Source organism: Trichomycterus rosablanca, chromosome 17 (genome assembly GCF_030014385.1).
Source record: "Trichomycterus rosablanca isolate fTriRos1 chromosome 17, fTriRos1.hap1, whole genome shotgun sequence".
In the NCBI taxonomy this organism is placed as follows: domain Eukaryota; kingdom Metazoa; phylum Chordata; class Actinopteri; order Siluriformes; family Trichomycteridae; genus Trichomycterus; species Trichomycterus rosablanca.
The window spans coordinates 7,254,086-7,276,091 of NC_086004.1; the positions used below are offsets into that span (position 1 = coordinate 7,254,086).

Sequence of the window (22,006 nt, forward strand, 5' to 3'; positions counted from 1 at the left end):
CGTGGCTGAAATGAAATGTTCTGGTTGTTTTTTCCATTTTAAGTCATGTATACTCATGTGTACAGCAGTATAAAGTACAAAATAAATCTGATTCAATTATCTGGACAGTTGAACATCTTATCCATATGTGCTTTTTAAACACTGGCAAAAATGTAAAAACATGAGCACTGTTAATGTTTTTTTAGATGATGTTCCACTAGATTTCATAAGATGACTGAGAAAACTGGCATCCATTTAGCCAGGAGCATTAGCGTGGTCAAATACTAATGTTGAAAGATAAGGTATGCCTACAGTCCAATTACATCACAAATTTTTCGACTGGGTTGATGTTAGGTATTTGTGCAGACCAGTCAGGTTCTTTCATAACTTACCTAGCAACAAGTTTTGATCGAGTCGTGCTTTGTGCTTCAGTACAAAGTGGTGCCATTCAGTGAGCTTGCTTGCACTACTTATGGGCTGTTGTTTGCTCCTAGAAGGATTCATCTCAAAATAACAAAAACTTGGCCAGGGCAGCTTGAAAACTGCAAAGCTTGACAAACTGAATCGTTGGAAGGTGGTGTTATGTGACAGCACCACTTTATGTTCTCTTCAACCAAGCAGGAGCCTTATCTGATTCCATTAAGTAATTATTTGGAAATTAAGACAGATTGATTAAGCAAGTGGAATAAGGTGAAGCTCCCACTTGTATGGAATGAAATTTAAATTTTATGCTACTGTTTGCAGTAGTGTGGCTAAATATACACAAACCCACTAATTAGCAGGGTTAGACACCCTGCTAATTAGTGGGTTTGTGTATATTTAGCCAATACTAATACTAATACTAATACTTATGGATATATATTTCCGTGCTTTATACTTATTTTTATTACATTTACAAATCTGATTAGACAATAAACAACTCATTGGACCCTATTTTATATGTATAGTTGTACAGTTAGTCTAGTTTTAGTAAATGCAGGCTATTTTAAAATAAAGCATTCAAGCTCCATCCTAAGCCATTTGTGAATTTCCCCACTGTGGGACTAATAAAGGATTATCTTAAGCCACACCCCTAAATAAAAAGTAAATTAAAGAGAAAAAAGACAGACAACATGACTGATGTGATGTCTGCAGATACAACTACTTGATTGATTAGCTGTTTGTGGGCCACAGCTTTAGATTTTCTTCTATTTTCATTGCCTGGAGTGCCACAGCAACCACAGTTTGTGCTGTAAGCATACATTCTGGTAACCTCACTTTCAATTCAAACGGCCATATGTACCAAAATAATTCATCTGGGGAACAAAACAAACATGTATTGTTTAAACGTTGTAGCAGTACAGTAAAAGCCGGCTGGGTGAGTGGTTCAACCAGCTTGAGTTCTTTGACCCACCGAGTAAAAGGTCTGCCACTCCTCCATATGGTGAAGTAATGCCTCATAAAATATGTATGCATTATGGATGCACTATAAGGCCGATGCTGGAGGACAATCATTGGTTTAAATGCTATGCATGCCCACCTAAACAGGAATGTTCATTACATGTGCTTCTTCACAGTAATGGGTAAACATTGATGTGAAGTTTGTTTAATCTACAATGCATTAATACATTAATCCTAAACCTTGTACATACAGTGAGGTGTATATACATACTTTTATTGCAACTCTCCACTTTATATTTATCCACATAACGTATTTAAATATACGGCATATATATTTATACGTATAAACAGACAAACAACAAAATGTAAAATGCAGCAATGTTGCTCAATTTTCACCAAAAATATAATTTTTTGCACAATTACAAAACTTTTTGATAGATTTTTTATTTATAAGTCATATTTATTTATTTTTCATGCTTTAAGTTGTCATCTTGCTACAATGCCGCTCTCACTTTCAAATTCAGTTTTGTGGTTTTTAATTCTCAAAACCTCACAAATGTAGTTTTGTGAGATTTAATTCTAAAGCAGCTTTATATCTTGGTTCTCCCGCCTTCGTACTTCTCTGTAAACCTTTTGTTCTTTGAATTCTGATTTTAGGGGCAATATTTTGCACTAGAACATTTGTGTATTTATATGTTGCACAATTTTACAAGAACCTTTACATACAGTGGGGGCCAAAAGTCCAAGACCCCTGTTGAAAAAGCTTCTATTTTGCATTTTCTCATTTTTAATACAATGTTTTTTGGATAAATTATATAATCAGCATATCAGTTTCTCTTTAAAAAATAAACTAATTTCTTGGCACAACTGAAAAACTAAGCACATTTGTGAAAGTGACCATGTCGATCCAATTGTACCAAAGGTCAAGAGTTCCTTGAGTTCTGTCCTTTCTATTAAAGCACATTTTAGAAGACTTTGAGCAGGGTGATCTGCTCATTAGAAGTTTAAGTTAATACATCTGCAACTGTACATCTCTAGCAGAAGTTTTGTACTGTGCAATTTACTTTACTCTTGTACACAGTATACATCTGTGGTATTTTCATACAGATGTACTACACAATAAGCTAATAACTTACTACCATAATGGGTGGCAAAAAAAAAGCTAGTTAACCTTAAATTTCATCAAACTCCGGGTCAGGGTCGCGACAGGTCACTGAGCGTATCCTGGACAGGGCGGCAACCCTTTGCAGGGCTTATTTCTTTTGACTTTAATATGAACGAAACATGTGTGTTTATATGGATGTATAAACAATGACCCAGTGGATGAATCCAGATAATTTGCAAGCAAAAGCCAACATACATTTCTGTACATTACTGTTTACAAGATGCCGTTTGAAACTGATACGACCCGGTGCGTGAGCGCGCGCGTGCGCGTGCGTGTGTATGACTCTGTCTCCGCCCCGTATCTCAGTGCAGCAGTGGGCTGAGCTGATACAGGATGAAAGTGATGTGCATATAACGAGTCATTCTACTGAGCCGATTACTTCGAACCATGTCCTGTCAGTGAGTCAAATGCGAGTTTTGATTCACCACTGCTTCTATACTAGTGCGCAGGTTACCGTTTCATATGTATGAGTCAATTTATAATAAGAAACAACTGGACAGCAAACTTTGCGCTGATTATATATTTATATAATAATACACTCTAATTAAGAGCACATTTTTGAATCAGGATATTTTTACCTCACGGTTTAGACCACTTAACAGCACCGTGTGTCCTTAAATAATTAACAAGCACGTCGTGGTGAAAAATAAATAAATGAAAGTGAAATACGCAGATTTTCGAGTTGAATCGGTTCGATTGAAGGAGTTGTTTAAGTGAGTCGTTTATATGGAGCCGTTTGGAATGCGACTCGCTGATGTGTAATAAGGAGGCAGTGCGGATCCTGGCGGTCACTCCCAGCGTCTCTGTCGCGCACTGCGGACTCGGAAAGGAGGCGAAGTTAGAACGTGCTCTTCGCTTGGTAAGCGTGAATAAATGTTTATGTTTAGCATCTGGCTGAGAATAGATTTGCATGGTTTGAACATAGCATGCAGGTTGGGTTTAATTGAAGGATGACGCTGTATTTATTGGTTAGCGGCGCTGGATTGACCAATAACTAGAACTATTTCGTTATAGTTTGTGTCAATGAAATCAATGTCAGTTAACGCAGGCGCGTTTGGTGGTTCAGTCACTCGTGGCATGTTTATTACCGATTAAGCGTGTTCGACATGGACGTGATTTTGCCTCTTCTGGCCTAGTGGCCTTTATTTTTCTTGTATTTGTGATGATCTGCATGGAGCCTGAGAAATAACGGTACAGTAGATGGATGGAAACAGGCGTGGCTCTGCTGTAGTGGAAGGTTATTTGAAACGCCTGGTCTTTGGGGATTTTTTTTCATGCATTTAGCGATTAAACCTCAAATCTGCTCTGTCTGTTGGTTGTTAGTTGTCGATCTGATCATGTGCAGCTGCTTTTGCGCATTTATCATGTTTATGCTTTGCCTATCAACTCTGATTTCATGTGCTTTACATGAGCTTACAGATTTTTAAACCCCCTCCTGCATGTAGATGCTCATCAGTGGCTACAGTGGAACACTACTGGCATGTCCGATTCCACCTTCTAGAGGAGTTTTACCCATTAATCATCCGTGCTGCAGCACAGCAGCCGTATTTTCTGACGCCAGGCATGCAGTCGCCTCTCATATTTTATTATACTATAAACGAGTGGGATTTTACACACTGTAATCACCCTATCGGAGCAAAACATTGAGCTGAGTATGATGTCATATTGCCACACACATCCCTCCTATGCCCGTTCAACTCACTAAGCAACCAGGCAGCTCAGTCGCCATAGTGATCCAGGCTCAATCCCAAATGGCTCCATGCTGCCTATACTAGTATAGTAGTGATAAAGCACTTGTTATCACAAATCAAGTGGTGCCTGTTAATCCTCATCATTATGAGAGGTTTGGTTTGCAAGTTGTATGGAAAAAAAAAACACTTAGGTAGCTACGATAAATTGGCTCAGGCCTACAAAAAGGCTTAGACATCACAGTCTCCTGTTAAAAGCAATGTGGAAATCCTTAATGGTCTTTAATTTTTTATGGACAGGTCACAAATCCATCGCAGGGTTTCGACCACCATCCCCCTCCGACATAGTCACTCATGTCCAGTAAGCCGATAGCACAGCTGAGATTTTAACCCGAATCTCAGCTGTGGTGGGCTAGCGTAACATACCTCTGTGCCACCCAAGTGCCTATGAACATTCATTTATTTGCTTCATTTATTCACTGCTTTATGGTCAGGGTAGTGGTGGGTTTGTGAGCTGTGTGGATTTCAAGTACTCTGTTTCCTCCTGCTAGCAAAAATATGTCAGCAGGATTGTTTTTTCTTAACTGTCCGTAACCAAAAGCCTTTACTATTACTCTCAAAGCCATTTTATGGAACCACTGAAATCAGGAGTGTTGAAGTCGCTGCTTAAGCGCCCAAACAGAGGCTGCTTGGCAGAGCTGGGAGTTGAACACTCAACCTTCCGAAAGATGGCCAACAGCCCTAACTACTAGCGACTATGGCAGCTGTTATAACTTGTGCTTGTGTGAGGGTGGAATGCCTTATAATGGATTTTAGCCCTGTCCGCAACACTGGTCGGGATGAAGCAGTATCTAATTATACATTTTATTTCCTAAAAAAATGTGCCACAACTGACCACAACTGCTGCTGCAGTTAGCGCTATGTTTAAGTCATCCCCCACTTCCTATGCTATGTAAAGAAGATGTCCCTTTTAAGGTCAAAAAAGTCTACTACGCCTACTCATTTTGCATACTAACTTGTTTGTTTGTTATAATTAAAATATTATATAATGCAGCGAAGCCATGAGTATTCTCAAATCAATTTCCTATTGAAATTAATCACACACAATTGTACCGTAATATCATAAAATGCATCAAATATATCTTAACTGGGTATCAGTGGCTCAACAGCTAGTTTTGGTGCCACACAGCTGTAGGAACCCAATTTCTGTGTCTGTGGAGTTTGGTATATACTGCCCATGTTGAGTGGGTGTCCTTGATCCTAGTGTTTTCTAGTATCTTGTCTTGATCACAGTGTTTCTAAAATAGGCTCTTGACCCACCACAGCCCTGACCAAGATAATGCTTAACTGCAGATACATAAATAAAATATTTGTAATTTTATGGACTAACAGATCATTTTACCTGTGCTGTTTTGACAGTTTGTGGCCATACGTTTTTTAAATGTTTAATTTTTTAATAGTTTTACTGTTCTGACACAATGATGACAATTTTCGAAGCAGGCTTATTCATATAGGTTCAGTTTGCACTGTCACTGTTATTAGGCTACATGCTAAATAGTTATCCATCAAGCTATGCTAAATCGTTAGACACTAATAAAGTAATAATTAAAGTTTGATGTTTTAGTTAAACTATATGACCAGAGATTCAAAAATGTAGCATGAAAGTTGTAAATGAAAAATAGTCCAACAAGAGCAGAATTTGACACAATCTACCAAATCTAATAGTATTACATTTTCACTGTGGCATTTACAAACAATTAGATGTTACAGTTTATAAAAGAAATGCTGTAAAGTTTGACACAGATTTTTGTCAGAAATACTGCTGTGTTATTCGAATGACTTAGCATATTGCTAATAAAGACTCATAGCCAAACCACATTAGCAAACACTTATCTCTCTGTCTGAGTAGACATAATAAAACTTTGTTTTTTCAGTAAAACAAAACAAGCAGTTTTTGAGGTAATGTTTTTTTTATAAAAGATTTGGGTTGCTGAAATGCATTTTCATAATAAACAGTAACTACTTTTTAAACTTAAGAACCGAGGTTTAGAATACAACAATGCTCTCAACACAAACCTCATTTAGGTTTACATGTAATACATACTTTAAATGCATTAATAAATTTTAACCATTTAAGTACAATGTCTTTAAATAAGATGCTAGCATTATTACATAGCTTGTGAGGTCTGTATTTATATCTAGTATATTGCACAATAGTGCTAATAGGAAAGCTACAGGAAGAATACATGATAAGAGATGTGTATTGTGACAGCAGGAATTTGATTTGTTTAATGGTGGGGGGTTAACAACTGATTTAAAGGTGCTAAGGACACTGTGAATCACAACTTGTGAATCACTGGAATTTGAAGCAAATCCAGATGGTTGATTACAGCCAACAAGTGTGAGGCCAGTCACCTCAGAGTAAAAAGGCGATAGATTTGGGCCTGAATACAAGCTCTTGTAAAAGTTAAATTAAAATTGTATATTTGAGTAAACCTAGTGCCTAAAGATTTGCAAGACTTGACATTTGTTGCTGCTACAGTTGCATCCTTTGAAATTATTACATTTTAATATTGCTTAATTGCAGTTATTTTAGTTAATATCCATTATTTACAATATTGTTAGAATTGTCACAATTATTCATCAGGTTCCTGGCAAACACCAGTTTCATTATCAATGAGTTTGATACTCATTGTCTTAAGTGCCCTGCAGTATTTTTGTGGTAGCTGTTTTATCTTATGGCACTTCACAACAACTCAAGTGAGATTTGTATATCAAAATACCTTTAAGCCTCAATTATTTAGCTTTATACTTGGACTGTATCTGCTTTACTTGTAGATTTATCGATAAAATTGTCAGACAAAAGTAATGAATGTAAATATAATTCCACTGATTACTGTAAAGGTTTGTTTTGCTCTGGCGTTTACCATTTTAGTGCTTTGGTACGCTTTGTGATTAGTTGCTTTGCTTTATAGCTGTGTTTCTTTAAGGGTGGGGTCACCTTGCTAGGGAAATGCTTCAGCCACTGTGTGTGTATGTAAGAGAGAGAGAGTCAGTTATGTTCTCATCCCTAGGGGTACAAGTCTGCAGTGCATGTGCTTATTAAAGGTTTAATGTCTGGGGATTGTATATGTTTGTGTGTTTTTTAGATTTACGCCGCAGCAACGTTCAGTGCACTCAAAAGTATGGGACTCCTTGCCTTATATATTCCCCCAGATTATCCATTTCTGGATGCCAAATTTAGGTTACTAGGGTTTTCCACATGAAGTTACACTATTAATCTCACTCAGAGTAATTTCAGAAGTCACTGCGACAATCTGTTAGCAATCGGTGTGACTAAAACAGCTCAACTTAATAATTAGTGTCCACTATAGGGGTGTTAGCAATTAACTGATATAGTCATTGTTTATATAATGATGACAGTTCAAAAGTTCAATGAAAATGGGTTTAACTGTGAGAAAAGCTACAGAGCGCCACACACACACACACACACACACACACACACACACACACACACACGCACACACACACACACACACACACACACACACACGGTAGAGAGAATCCAGACTGCTTATTTGTCAGGAGCTTAGCCGGGGTTGCAGAAGCTTATCCTTTTATTATTCGCTATCTGTTGGATAACTTAATTACTTTCACAGCACAGTGACAGTGTGGGACAGGTGGCATCAGGGGGTCGTTTACTATCTGAACTTGTGAAATAAAAGGGAAATTTGGGTGATGTTTGGGAGGGTGTGGTGTGATCTTGACCAGCTGTCACAAGAGGCCAACGACAGGTGAGTAACACATGGTGCCTATAAGTGTTAGGCTTGCAAGCAAGGGGGTGAAAGGGATGGTGATGGCATGCTTGGTTGAATTTAAAGCATAATCTTAAGTCTGCCTGGCTGACCAAGCATCTCGGTTATCTTGACCGTGTTTCTCCAGCCGCCTCTCCTGGGACTGCCTGGAATGTTTCGTTTTTATTTTTAAGTCTAAAGTTTAAGACATGGCAGAGCGCCGTGTGGCTGCAGGGTTTAAGGGAACATTCGTGTTTTCTCTGTTCTGTGACCTTAAAGGAAATGATTGTTTAATATGATGCACAGTCTGTATGGCTGGTGTTGTTGTTCTTGTTTAGTTTCTTGCCTTTAAGATTTTTTTGAGTGACTGCTGTCTTCTTAATTACCTAAGATATCCATGTTGTAAAATGTTGCATTAATAACTTGGTGACAATTTGTGGCTCATTTTTACTTGCAGATTATTAAACTTTATTTATATGATGTTTTTAATGTTTTCTGTGGCTATGTGTATTTAGTTTGAGACCTTTTTGAAGCTCATTTACTTCACCATGGTTGCTACTTCAAATCTAATCTAACCAAACCAATGCCAACAGATTTTTATAATGAAACAGAGTGCAATCATTTATTTCTTTAAATGAAAATCTAGAACTTGACATGTATTTTTTACTATAGTGACCGAATACTTTTGATTCTTATATTTTTAACATCTCGCTATTAATGAACACATACTTTATTGTTTACATTTTTTAAAACATGTACAATAAAGTCAAAAGGCATGATGTGTATACATTCAGAGGGAATATACTGTATATACTGTATACTGGAAGTATAAAAATGTCTTTCAGTTTTCTAAATGACTCACTCCTGTTATTTGATCACAGATTTTTCATCATGCTGATGAAAACAGTATAGTTCGGTAAGGTGGTAATGTTTTGTAATATGAATTTAGTACCACAGTATTAATAAATCTGATTGCTCAGAGGAAGCAGAGAGCTGCATTGTTTTTCTAGCATTAACAAGCCCATTAGGCAGAAACCTCTCATTACAACAAGCCTAATAGCAGAAGAGATATTTGTGTGCTGATTGTTTTTGTCAGAGCCATAAGTGACGTACATATTCACCGCTGTCTGAGCCCAAAGTGAAATAGAAGAAACGAGAGAGATGCTGAGGGACTGGGCGAGGTTAGGAACCCTAGACTAAACCTCTCGTATACTGTCCTTATTTTCATTTCTTCTCACACCCCAAAATTCATTACCCCTTTTTGTTTTGCCCTTCTGTCCAATTCAGTCCATTATTCACCCTTTGTGTACTGAATAGTAATTTTAGTATTGAAATTATTATTAATAAAGTAGTAAAATATTTGTGCACACTCGTAGTCCAGTCCTGTTGTATTTCCTCACATCCCCCCGTTATAACTGTTTAATCAGCACATGTGATTATTGTTTAAGAACTTGTTTAAGAAGCCAGTTTAGCCTTAAATAAATATGTCATGTTTCATGTGTTCATTAAGCCTTTAAAAATGCCAATAAACTCAAAGTTTAGAAGAGCTGCCATTTGCTATTAAAAGGTTTTGTGGTAATGACCAGCATTCATGTTTTGGACATGTTTTGTCTGGCACTGGGAAACGTTTGGTCTGTTTTTAACACAAAGGGCAATAACTAGCTTAAACCAGTAAAATAATATCAGTACCGTATTTAGCAGCTTAAATTTACTTGGACCAGCAACCAGCTACACTGTACTAAACTGTGCTGTTTAATTAGTGAGAATAGTCTACATTATATTACCAATTAAAATGCCTAAAGTTGTTTATTTGTAGATAAGTCATGTGACTGTATATTTTCAAACCGTTATAAATAATGTCAGCTCATGAAAAGTCATAAATCATAAACAGAAAACTTTAGTCTAAATATTTGTGAAAGCCGTAAATAGGTTGAATTCCCACTTCATACTCTCCAGCTGTATTACACCAAACTGTTTAACAACTGCTTGTTTAGCCACCCATCAGTTCCTCCCTCATGCACCCACTCCCTCAGCTGGATGCTAATCTGCGTACAGCTGCCTTAATGTGCGGGCTCTTGACCTAAACCCTGTAACTCATCCAGATCCTGTTCTGAAGGACAACACATGGCCACGGCTGTTTGTGTGAGCCAACAAGACGTCGTGTCCCTAATTCACAGTGAAGACATTAGCTCCTCTGGTGTAATCCTTACAGCACAGAGCTGTCATTTGGGATACTGTAGGGGTTAGCCATTAGAAATAGATGAGCAAGCATTGTCGCTACCCTTTATTAGCAGTGTTCAAATCTAAGGCCCTGACTAAAGTTTGTAAAACCACACTAACAGGCCTGTGTGTGTTAAAGGTCTTAGAAAGTCTTGCGGAAAAAGGTGTAGCTCCATTAAATACTTAACAGCAACAGGGAAATAATAAAGTGTTTCCTGTGCCAACAATACATTAGTAGATGGTAATACTTCATTGAGACGTGTATACTAAAAAGATGTGTTCTGATTTTGAACCATTGTTTTGATTAAGAACCCTGTAGGAAGCTTTATTTCCATGGTGTGGCCCAAACACACACTTCCTGACTTACGTAGCCTGGTGTTTCAGTACAAAGTAGATGAATTACAAATGTTTTCACCAGCTAACTTGGCAGGTTCCATGTTTTTGTAGTCTAAAACAGTTGATTTCCCACTAGTACAGGTTAAAAGTTTAATAGCTAGATAGAAACTAAAAAATTGTAAACAAATACACAGAAATTTTTTTTTTGCTAATGCATTGTTACTACATGACTATTTTGTTAGCTACTATAAGAAATATATAGTACAATAAGAAACATATCCTATTGGTGGCCAGAATGTCACTTTAGCTATGTGTACCGCAACAGATTAAATAAACAAATTAGCATTCAAAAAAATTATTATTAGCACAAAAGCTACAACTTGGAATAACATTTACAGTGCAGGAAAATAAGTATTTAACCACTTTTGTTTTTATTTAATATACTTTCAAATATGTCTACCCATCTCTTTCACTTCACTGTCAATATCCCCCTCATGTGTGAAATCCAAGCTGGCCAAGAGGACTGCAGACTAGCACAGGCCCTCTATGACATGTGTGAAGCCATGGGCTCCTTTAATTCATAGCCAGTGGCAGATTCCTAGTTGTACCTGAAAAAGAGGAACACACTACACTGAACCTTAAACAGACAGTAGGAATTGCTGTAGCAGTGAGGCAATACCCCATCCAGTTTAAATATACACAAAATGTCTTCTGACGTTGTACCTATATCTAAATTCTAATTATTAAATCATAAATCTGGACGTTTCAACTACACACTAAGCCCAAACCTGCAGCAAAAGTAACTCAAGTTTTTTAAAAAGGAAGATAAGAGTGTTTAGATCCAGCTAATCTCCTGACTTGAATCCTTTCAAACATTTTTAGAGGAACCCTAATAAACTTGAAAAATTGAAAACAGTTTGAAAAAAAAGTAAAACAATAAGACTAAGTGTATTTTTCAACACTTCCTCTTTCTCTCTCCTCACACTGGACCGACTAAACGTGGGCTGCTGGAAATCTGAGCTGATAGTGATCTCATCTTCAAAGTCTTGCCATGAAACAGATTTGAAAAGGCTGTGTTTGCCTTATGTACACAAACACATTATTTCAGGAAATTGTTCTTACTATTGTATATGTTGAGGGTTAGAATTGGAGCCTGGATGGGAATTCATCATGTTTGTAAAAATAGTAATCAGAGATTAATTAGCAGCAAAATTTTAACATCTATACAAGTGTGTATATATATATATATATATATATATATTTTATATATATATATTTTTCCTCCCAGTCTAGTTGTATCCAATCACCCTATTGCATTACACTTCCTCTTTACTGATATTGATCTTCACTCTGGTTGAGGAGAGCCGAGACTGTCACATGCCTTTTCCGACACGTGTGCAGTAGCCGACTGCATCTTTTCACCTGCATGAGGCGAGTTCATATGTGGATCAGTTTTGTGAACAAAGATCACTGCATTATCCCTCGACTCTAATGTGCATTAATGTGCGGGCTCTTGACCTAAACCCTGTAACTCATCCAGATCCTGTTCTGAAGGACAACACATGGCCACGGCTGTTTGTGTGAGCCAACAAGAACACACGTGTGTGTGTGTGTGTGTATATATGTATATATATATATATATATATATATATATATATATATATATATATATATATATATATATATATATACAGTGTATCACAAAAGTGAGTACACCCCTCACATTTCTGCAAATATTTCATTATATCTTTTCATGGGACAACACTATAGACATGAAACTTGGATATAACTTAGAGTAGTCAGTGTACAGCTTGTATAGCAGTGTAGATTTACTGTCTTCTGAAAATAACTCAACACACAGCCATTAATGTCTAAATAGCTGGCAACATAAGTGAATACACCCCACAGTGAACATGTCCAAATTGTGCCCAAATGTGTCGTTGTCCCTCCCTGGTGTCATGTGTCAAGGTCCCAGGTGTAAATGGGGAGCAGGGCTGTTAAATTTGGTGTTTTGGGTACAATTCTCTCATACTGGCCACTGGATATTCAACATGGCACCTCATGGCAAAGAACTCTCTGAGGATGTGAGAAATAGAATTGTTGCTCTCCACAAAGATGGTCTGGGCTATAAGAAGATTGCTAACACCCTGAAACTGAGCTACAGCATGGTGGCCAAGGTCATACAGCGGTTTTCCAGGGTCGACCAAGGGAGTTGAGTCCACGTGTTCGGCGTCATATCCAGAGGTTGGCTTTAAAAAATAGACACATGAGTGCTGCCAGCATTGCTGCAGAGGTTGAAGACGTGGGAGGTCAGCCTGTCAGTGCTCAGACCATACGCAACATACTGCATCAACTCGGTCTGCATGGTCGTCATCCCAGAAGGAAGCTGACGCACAAGAAAGCCAGCAAACAGTTTGCTGAAAACAAGCAGTCCAAGAACATGGATTACTGGAATGCCCTGTGGTCTGACGAGACCAAGATAAACTTGTTTGGCTCAGATGGTGTCCAGCATGTGTGGCGGCGCCCTGGTGAGAAGTACCAAGACAACTGTATCTTGCCTACAGTCAAGCATGGTGGTGGTAGCATCATGGTCTTGGGCTGCATGAGCTGGCACTGGGGAGCTGCAGTTCATTGAGGTAAACATGAATTCCAACATGTACTGTGACATTCTGAAACAGAGCATGATCCCCTCCCTTCGAAAACTGGGCCTCATGGCAGTTTTCCAACAGGATAATGACCCCAAACACAACCTCCAAGATGACAACTGCCTTGCTGAGGAAGCTGAAGGTAAAGGTGATGGAATAAACCCAATTGAGCACCTGTGGCGCATCCTCAAGTGGAAGGTGGAGGAGTTCAAGGTAACATCCACCAGCTCCGTGATGTCATCATGGAGGAGTGGAAGAGGATTCCAGTAGCAACCTGTGCAGCTCTGGTGAATTCCATGCCCAGGAGGGTTAAGGCAGTGCTGGATAATAATGGTGGTCACACAAAATATTGACACTTTGGGCACAATTTGGACATGTTCACTGTGGGGTGTACTCACTTATGTTGCCAGCTATTTAGACATTAATGGCTGTGTGTTGAGTTATTTTCAGAAGACAGTAAATCTACACTGCTATACAAGTTGTACACTGACTACTCTAAGTTGTATCCAAGTTTTAGTTCTATAGTGTTGTCCCATGGAAAGATATAATAAAATATTTGCAGAAATGTGAGGGGTGTACTCACTTTTGTGATACACTGTATATATAATGTGTGTGTGTGTATGTATGTATGTCCAGATATATATAAAAGAGTGTTTAATGACATGGTTGGTCACTTGGACAGACTTAGTTGCCACTTGGACAGACACCCTTCAAAATCTTGTGGAAAGCTTTCCCAGAGAAGTACAGGTTTGGTCCAGCTCTGTTAATGCCCATGTGTCCACATATTTTTGACATAAAGAGTTTTTCTGTCAAATAATACAGCACATTATGTCCATGTGAAGCTGCATTGCTGAACTGGTTGTCATGGAGACTAAACATACTGTGACTTATTGACTACATTACTGGTAATTTTTATGTAATAATTTTTCGTAATCCTTACAAATAACACATTCTTTGTGTGTAAAACATTCCTGTGTTTGATATTACAGCCTGTGTGTTTACATATTTTGTTCAGGTCCATTAAATAGCATTTGGGATTGTTATGATTTAATTATAATTATGAGCAAATATGTGCAAATATTCAACATCTACCTTCATTCTGGATTTAATTAGGAATTAAAAATGATAATTACAACAATTTTTAAACAATATCTGCTATTCTAATTAGTAATATACGTAGATTTAAAAGCATTTTCTCCCTCTCTCTCATGTTTTTCTCATCACACTGACCCGCTCTGGTGACGTCAATGCTAGCACCGTTTTTACAGTTGAGCTAAAGAAGCATAGAAGCATTTTTGTAAAATCTATAATGCGTTCCAGTTCACCTCTGGATCATAAGCGCTGGCTTCATATGTTACAGATGTACAGAATTAACTTGCTGAAACAGCTGCATTATACTTGCCAGGTACCAAAGTGCTTTGCTATCATTTATTCTTTCTATTCTCACGGACGTGGTGTGGAAGTCGTTAAAACAGCTATGGAAAACGTGAGGTAATCTTAAAAAGACACACTCTTCCTGGGTCAGTGACCTCGACTTGGCTTATCTCCTCACTTTCCCAGAGTTCTTCGAAGCCGGAAGCGCTGTCCCAGGGTTCTACATGACACAATGGCTTGGTAGCAATGATAGAATGTGGCAGCTAGCCATTTAACTGGTGCTGGACAATGTAAACAATTACAATTAATGAATAAACGTGTATCTGTGGTTTCTGACATTGTCTGGTAGAATTGGACATTTGTCCCTTTTAAGATCTGTATGATCGTTTTGTGCTATTAAAAATAACCACGGCTAAATTTCATTAAATATGTATGAAGGATTTTGATTAGCGTTCAGGAATAAAAGACAGTTTGGCAAGAGAAACAGTTCAAAAATAAACCATAATGCTGCTTTAGTACATTATTTTGTACTGTAGACATCTCAAAGCTGTAACTTTGTCAACTTTTCCCCTAGTAATTATATTTCAAGCCATGTTTATGTACAGTGAGAAGGCATTATATGTGGAAATTAGAAGTGGATTTATGTATAGTAAGTATATTAAATAAAAATACTAAAGAAATGAGTGTAATATATTATACTCAAAATATGTACCGTGGGGGCCAACTACATCTACTTAAAGACTAAGACAAAAATGTGCTGACCGTCATGGATTTTGCTCCATAGTCACCTGACCATAACCCGGTTGAGCATTTTTGAAGACCAAGCAGTTAGTGACATCACAACATGCTATTTGTAGTATTGTAATGTGTGTTAATCAAGTGCATATAGCGTGAATTAATTTGTGAATTAATAAACCAAGTGCTAAGAATTCTGAAATTCATGGACTCGCATGGAGTCCATGAATTTTAGAATTTGTTAGCACTTGGTTTATTTATGAGAGAAACAGAAACTTGTGCAAGCACCTTGACAGCAGGAGTCACTCAAGCATCGGCTATGATGTTATACCTCCTACAGCCTTCCCCCCTCAGTCATGGAAAATTGTGTCTGTAAAACACCTGACCGGCTCATTGGCAATGCTAAGACTTAAACCTGGGTCTCAGCGGGCGTGGGTTAACGTAATACGATGCAGCACTGCACTGCTGCACGAAAGCTTAAAATAAAAAGTTATGAAACTGGGGGTGAGAGAGAGGAAGAGGAGGAGGAAAGGTACGAGTGCTGGAACAGAAGGGTATGAAATCCTGTGAGAAGACTAGTTCGAACCGTTGGCTGGGGGAGGCGGAGAGTGAGAGTTGGAGTGGGAGTATAATGACATCCAGACCTCGCTGCAGAGCCGAGTGTTTGTGAGCGTATGGAAGCCAGGTCCAAATGGGATATATTCAATTCCAGCCTCCTGCCAGAGAGCAGGGTGTGGTGAGACTGGCTTTATGAGCGCACAGCCCGTACAGTGAAAGGAAAAGGGGGTACACAAAGGGCTGTTGTGAAAATGTCATTGTTAAATAAATGCATAGGCATAGTAAGAATACGTGAAAGACAATGAAGAGCAGCGGGGTTAAACTGCATCAATAAAGTAAAATGTACATCATAAGCACTTCACTTTAACTGTTAAAGTGGAAATGAATTAGTCATATTAGTCAACATTACTCCATATGGCAAAATTATGTAGACATTCCTGCTAATTATTAACTTAAGGTGTTTATCTGTTGCAGGAAGGTACATTTTTACACAATAATCTTGTCATGATTTGACAGTTTGGTTTAGAAAACCAGAGCCGTGGTTTTAACTCAATTGAACACTTTGAAAAAACATTCTCATCTATTTGGGATGTCCAAAAGAGGGGTGTTACTCCATATTACATTTACATTTTTGCCATTTTGCAGACGCTTTTATCCAAAAAGACTTACAGTACTGTGACATTATATTGTCCTAGTAATTGAGGGTTAAGGGCCTTCCTCAAGGGCCCAACAGTGACAACCTGGCAGTGGTGGCTTGAACCAGTGATCTTTTGATTACTAGTCCAGTACCTTAACCACTAGGCTACAACTGCTCCTATTGTGCCCATGTTTTTGAAATGGAATGTTTAACATGCTCATGTTTAAGTGACCACATACTTTTGGCCATTTAGTGTAGCTTGTTTTTGGCACCTGTTGTAAAAACATGGAATAAAACCAAAAATAAACTCCATACACGAGGCTTTGCGTATAGCAATTAATACTACTTGTTAAAGAATGTACAACAAGGTCATATTATTGGAATGCCAGCTACTAACATTACTCAGACTCTGAGAAATTTCCCACACTGCACCCCTCGCCTACTGTGATCTTATTTTAAGTGGATCTAATTCAACTGCATTCCACAATCTGCTTGTATGGAGGTTTTATCTGAGGGTACACAACCCAATTCACTTCATCTGTGTGAGATTTAGGAAAATCTTAGGGAGCATGTTGTCGGGCTTTGGATGGGTCATGCCACGCCTTTTCTGTTCACTTTGGATGAACATACTGTCCAGCGAGTCTTTGTTTAAGGGGTGTGTGAGAAGGGAAACGGGGTTATGCCTTGCGTTTTCCAGAAATTCAGGAAGTGAGGTCATAATGCAGCTCATTCACTGGGGAGTCTGACATTCATAACACATGACATGTCCACTCCAGTTAACAAAGAGCAGATGGCTGATGGGAACACTGGTCTCTGTTGAGCTGCTTTATTGCCAGCAATTCAGTATTATGACCAAAGCTCCAGTGAAATGGCCTTGTACCAAACTTGTACCATTGGTCATATAGCAGATTTTTAATTTATATTTTCATTTCTATAAATATGCAATATATTAACAGCCAGTTCTTCAATGAATAGGATCTGCTCGGATATTTATTTATTCGAATAAACTTGTCCAGCTCTAAATCAAAATCTTCATTCAAAGTCCTGATTTGATTAGGATTTGAATGTCTGCCTTTATAAACAGAGCTCTGGTGAGCAGAGTCAAATGAGCATCACTATAACAGCTGGTGTACTTCCTCAACTACTGCTAGTGTTTTAAAACAGGGAACCTTTTACATGATAAAAAAATATCTCATGATGCTAATTTGGTGATAGCCAGAGGCGGAAAGTTGATTAAGACGACTCCAAATGGAGATTGACAGAACCGTTACTGCTAGACATACACTGATCAGCCATAACATTAAACCCACCTCATTGTTTCTACTTTCCGTGTCCATTTTATCAGCTCCACTTACCATATAGAAGCACTTTGTAGTTCTACAATTACTGACTGTAGTCCATCTGTTTCTCTACATACCTTTTTAGCCTGCTTTCACCCTGTTCTTCAATGGTCAGGACCACCCCAGGACCAACACAGAGTAGGTATTATTTAGGTGGTGGATCATTCTCAGCTCTGCAGTGACACTGACATGATGGTGGTGTGTTTGTGTGTGTTCTGGTAGGAGTGGATCAGACACAGCAGTGCTGCTGGAGTTTTTAACTACCATGTTTACTCACTGTCCACTCTATTAGACACTCCTACCTAGTTGGTCCACCTTGTAGATGTAAAGAAGAGACAATCGCTCATCTATTGCTGCTGTTTGAGTTAGTCATCTTCTAGACCTTCATCAGTGGTCACAGGACGCTGCCCATGGGGCACTGTTGGCTGGAGGCCTATTCCCAGTCCAGCAGTGACAGCGCTGCTGTGTCTGATCCACTCATACCAGCACAACACACACTAACACACCACCACCATGTCAGTGTCACTGCAGTGCTGAGAATGATCCACCACCCAAATAATACCTGCTCTGTGGGGGTCCCCTGACCATTGAAGAACAGCATGAATAGTGAGTGTAGAAACAAGGAGGGGGTTTTAATGTTATGGCTGCTCAGTGTGTATATACATACATGTATATGTTAGACATGTCATATACAGTATATCACATGTATAGTATTGCTTTATAGTAACTAAATGGTCATGCAGTGTTTAACAGTGTTGCTGATTCTTGTTGGGGATTGAACTCGATGTTTGAGAATAAATGTATGTACTTAACAGTATTGCTTTTTTCTATTTCATTTCCTCATAAAGTAAATGTTTAGACAAGGATTAGAGATGTTTTTATAGCTGTAGTGGAGTGGTGTCGTACCGCATATCCAGTTTTAAAATGAAATGAAGACGTGTGGATGTAGGGGTATGGAGGGGTGTGATCAAGAACTTTCTGTAGAATATTGGTTGAAAATGACTGGAGTTAATCGTAGAAAATTGATAAAACTGTGAAGAAGAAATGGGGTTTTCTAGGCCTGGAGAAGTCATGGAAAACAGTTTAATATGGAAAAAATGTTGTACTGTTCTCTTTTTTGCGTGGTCCCAGTTTCAATACACTAAATTACTCTGAGCAGTACACTGCCCTCCAACGTGTTAATCCATCAGCCGGATCTCTACACCAGACAGCGATGAATTCTTACAGAGCGCCTAAGCACGTACGGAGACCCAACACCCATTAATGACGTCACTTTACACTCGGTCTCTGATGTGGCTCAGATGTAGACATGGAAAATCTTTTTAAAATCGTTTTAAAAGCAGTGGTATACAGTCACGTGACCTTCATCAGAGTTAGTTCAGCTGTAGTGCCTTTGCTCTTGACTCGTCTGTGTTTTGCCTTTTAAGTAATCTGAGCACCAGCTTTCCCAACGGACATGTCCCAAGTGAACATGGGGCTTTTATTTAGGTTTATTTTTGGAGAGAACTTCTCTGTAGGAGCAGATTTTATTTTAAATATGTTTAAAATTGGTACAGTTTTGGTGGGGGAAGGAGGGTTGCAGGTATTGTTGTTGCATTTGTATTTGTTTCGAACCACAAATGCCCCACACGCTACAAGATAAAGAAACCTTACACTGAACACTGTGCTTTTGATATCATGGTCTGACAAAAAAGACAATGCAAGGGCTTTGTAAACACGGTAGTAAGTGCTGAGCGTTCTTCAACCTGATAGCCTCAGTGTACGTCCAGCATATGCTGCTAATTACTTTAACCATATTAATAATTATGCACATGGTTTTGGAATTAGATGTCCAATGAGCTCATGGTCAGGTGTCCACATAGTTATGGCCATATTGTGTATACTTCAGGTCTTTGCTCAGTGTGCCCAGCCGATGTCTTCTTTTGTTGGTCTGACATACACAATATGGAAAAAAAGTATTAGCCATATTAATTGCTGATAAAACAGGTGAAGTAAACCAATTATTTAAATAAAATTATGAGCTTCTATCTTTGCAGTAACAGTTTAGGGAAGGCTCTTTAATGTTCCATCATGACTGTGCCCCTGTGCACAAAGCAAACTATAAATACATGAAGAAAATCTCAGTTCTGACCTAAGCCCCACTGAATTGCCTTGGAATGAACTGGAACATCAGTTGAGGCTTTCTTGATCAACATCAGGGCTTGGGCATACAAATGCTCTTTTGACTGAATGGGCACAAATTCCCACAGATTTCAAGCCTTCTCAGAGGAGTAGCTGCTGTTATAACTGTAAAGATCACATATAGGTCACTCTATTTTAATACTATTTGTTTTGAAATGGGATGTCCAACATGCTCATGGTCAGGTGTCCAAATACTTTCGGCCGTATAGTGCTTCAGCTCTTGTGCTTTGCTGCGAAGGTTGAGAGGGCTGCTAAAGTGCCTTGCAAATGCATTTTGCCATTTAGCTATTAGCTTGTGGTCAACCAGCAATCAGCCTCCATTTTTCCCTCCGTTATTCTCTGAAATCCAAAGGCTGACGAGTATAGCGTTGGGTATCGGTGCCAGATGGAGCATTTTATTCCTCACCAAACGCTGGCTGGGTTTGTTACTTAGCAACTGCAAGAGAAGTATTGTCTCAGAATTTCAGCAGAGAGCGAGCAAGTGCGCTACAATAAACGCACTGTGTGTCTAAGGAAGCTATTTCTGTCAGAGCGTGCTTGGTTTATGGGCATGTTTTGGAAAAGTGAAGCAGACCAGGCACATTCTGCCAGATCAGTTAGGATCAGGCACACCCGAAATGCCATTACCGCCGGTATTAGGGGAGACTGGCACAGGGTTTAGGGAGTAGTACTTTAGATTAGTGAGTAGCAGGTTACATACCAGAGATAACAGGAATATTTGCGAGGCTGAGAGGCATTTCTGACGCTGTTGCTTCGGTAACGAGGGCATCTGCATTGCACATGTGTGGGTGTGTGCAGACAGGCTGAGATTGGTAGTGTGAGAGAGTTTGTGTAACAGGAGGTTGAGCGCTCCATCAGGTTGAAGGATGTGTCCCTGATGGGCCCTCATCCCACTACTTTTCATGGGCAGTGTGGTGTCAATTTAATCCACATGGATCATAGTGACCAGAACCTTTCACCCACACGGAACATGTTTTTATTTTTACCTCTGAATGAACAGAGGTCACACATGCTTCACTAGGACTGACAGGCACATAAGCCACATCTTTAAAGACTCTTAGAAGGACTTGCCGCATTGTCTCCTGGACTAAGACTGACAGGTGCAAAGGCAGTGTCCTCTTCAGTGGGGCTGATGGTTCAAAGGCCATGTGTTTTTTTTAGTGGGACTCACAGGCATAGATGTCAAGCTTCCTTTACTGGGACCGAATTACGTAAATGACAAGCTTCCTTTACTTGGACTGACAGGCATAAGGGCCACCCAGTCTTTATTGGGACTGACAGGCATAAAGGGCATGTTTTTTTCACTGGGACTGCGAGTCTTCCTTTACTGGGACTTATAGGCATAAAGGACATACCCCCTTCACTGGGACTGACAGGCATTAAGGGCAAGCTTCCTTCACTGGGACTGTCAGGCATACAGTGCTAGCTTCCTTCACTGAGACTGACAGGCTTTCTTCACTAGGACTGACAGGCCTAGATGTCAATCTTCCTTCACTGGGACTGAAAGGCATAAAGAGGGAGCTTCCTTCACTGGGACTGATAGGCATAAGGGGGGAGCTTCCTTCACTGGGACTGACAGGCTTCCTTCACTGGGACTGACCGGCCTAGATGTCAATCTTCCTTCACTGGGACTGAAAGGCATAAAGAGGGAGCTTCCTTCACTGGGACTGACAGGCATAAAGAGAGAGCTTCCTTCACTGGGACTGACGGGCATAAAGAGGGAGCTTCCTTCACTGGGACTGACAGACATAAGGGGGGAACTTCCTTCACTGGGACTGACAGGCTTCCTTCACTTGGACTGACGGGCATAAAGGGGACGCTTCCTTTACTGAAACTGACAGGCTTCCTTCACTGGGACTGAAAGGCATAAAGAGGGAGCTTCCTTCACTGGGACTGACAGGCATAAAGAGGGAGCTTCCTTCACTGGGACTGACAGGCATAAAGAGGGAGCTTCCTTCACTGGGACTGACAGGC

General features: G+C 39.3%; 1 protein-coding gene across 1 annotated transcript in view; it reads left to right on the forward strand.

Annotated features, from left to right (window-relative positions):
- Positions 1 to 3,279: 3,279 nt before the first annotated feature.
- The window catches only part of sptbn1 (spectrin, beta, non-erythrocytic 1), a 76,692-nt gene continuing 57,965 nt past the window's right edge, over positions 3,280 to 22,006 (forward strand). Inside the window, exon 1 of the mRNA XM_063012829.1 lies at positions 3,280 to 3,383. The gene's annotated coding sequence lies outside the window, so the exon portion shown is untranslated. The remainder of the gene's footprint in view (positions 3,384 to 22,006) is intronic.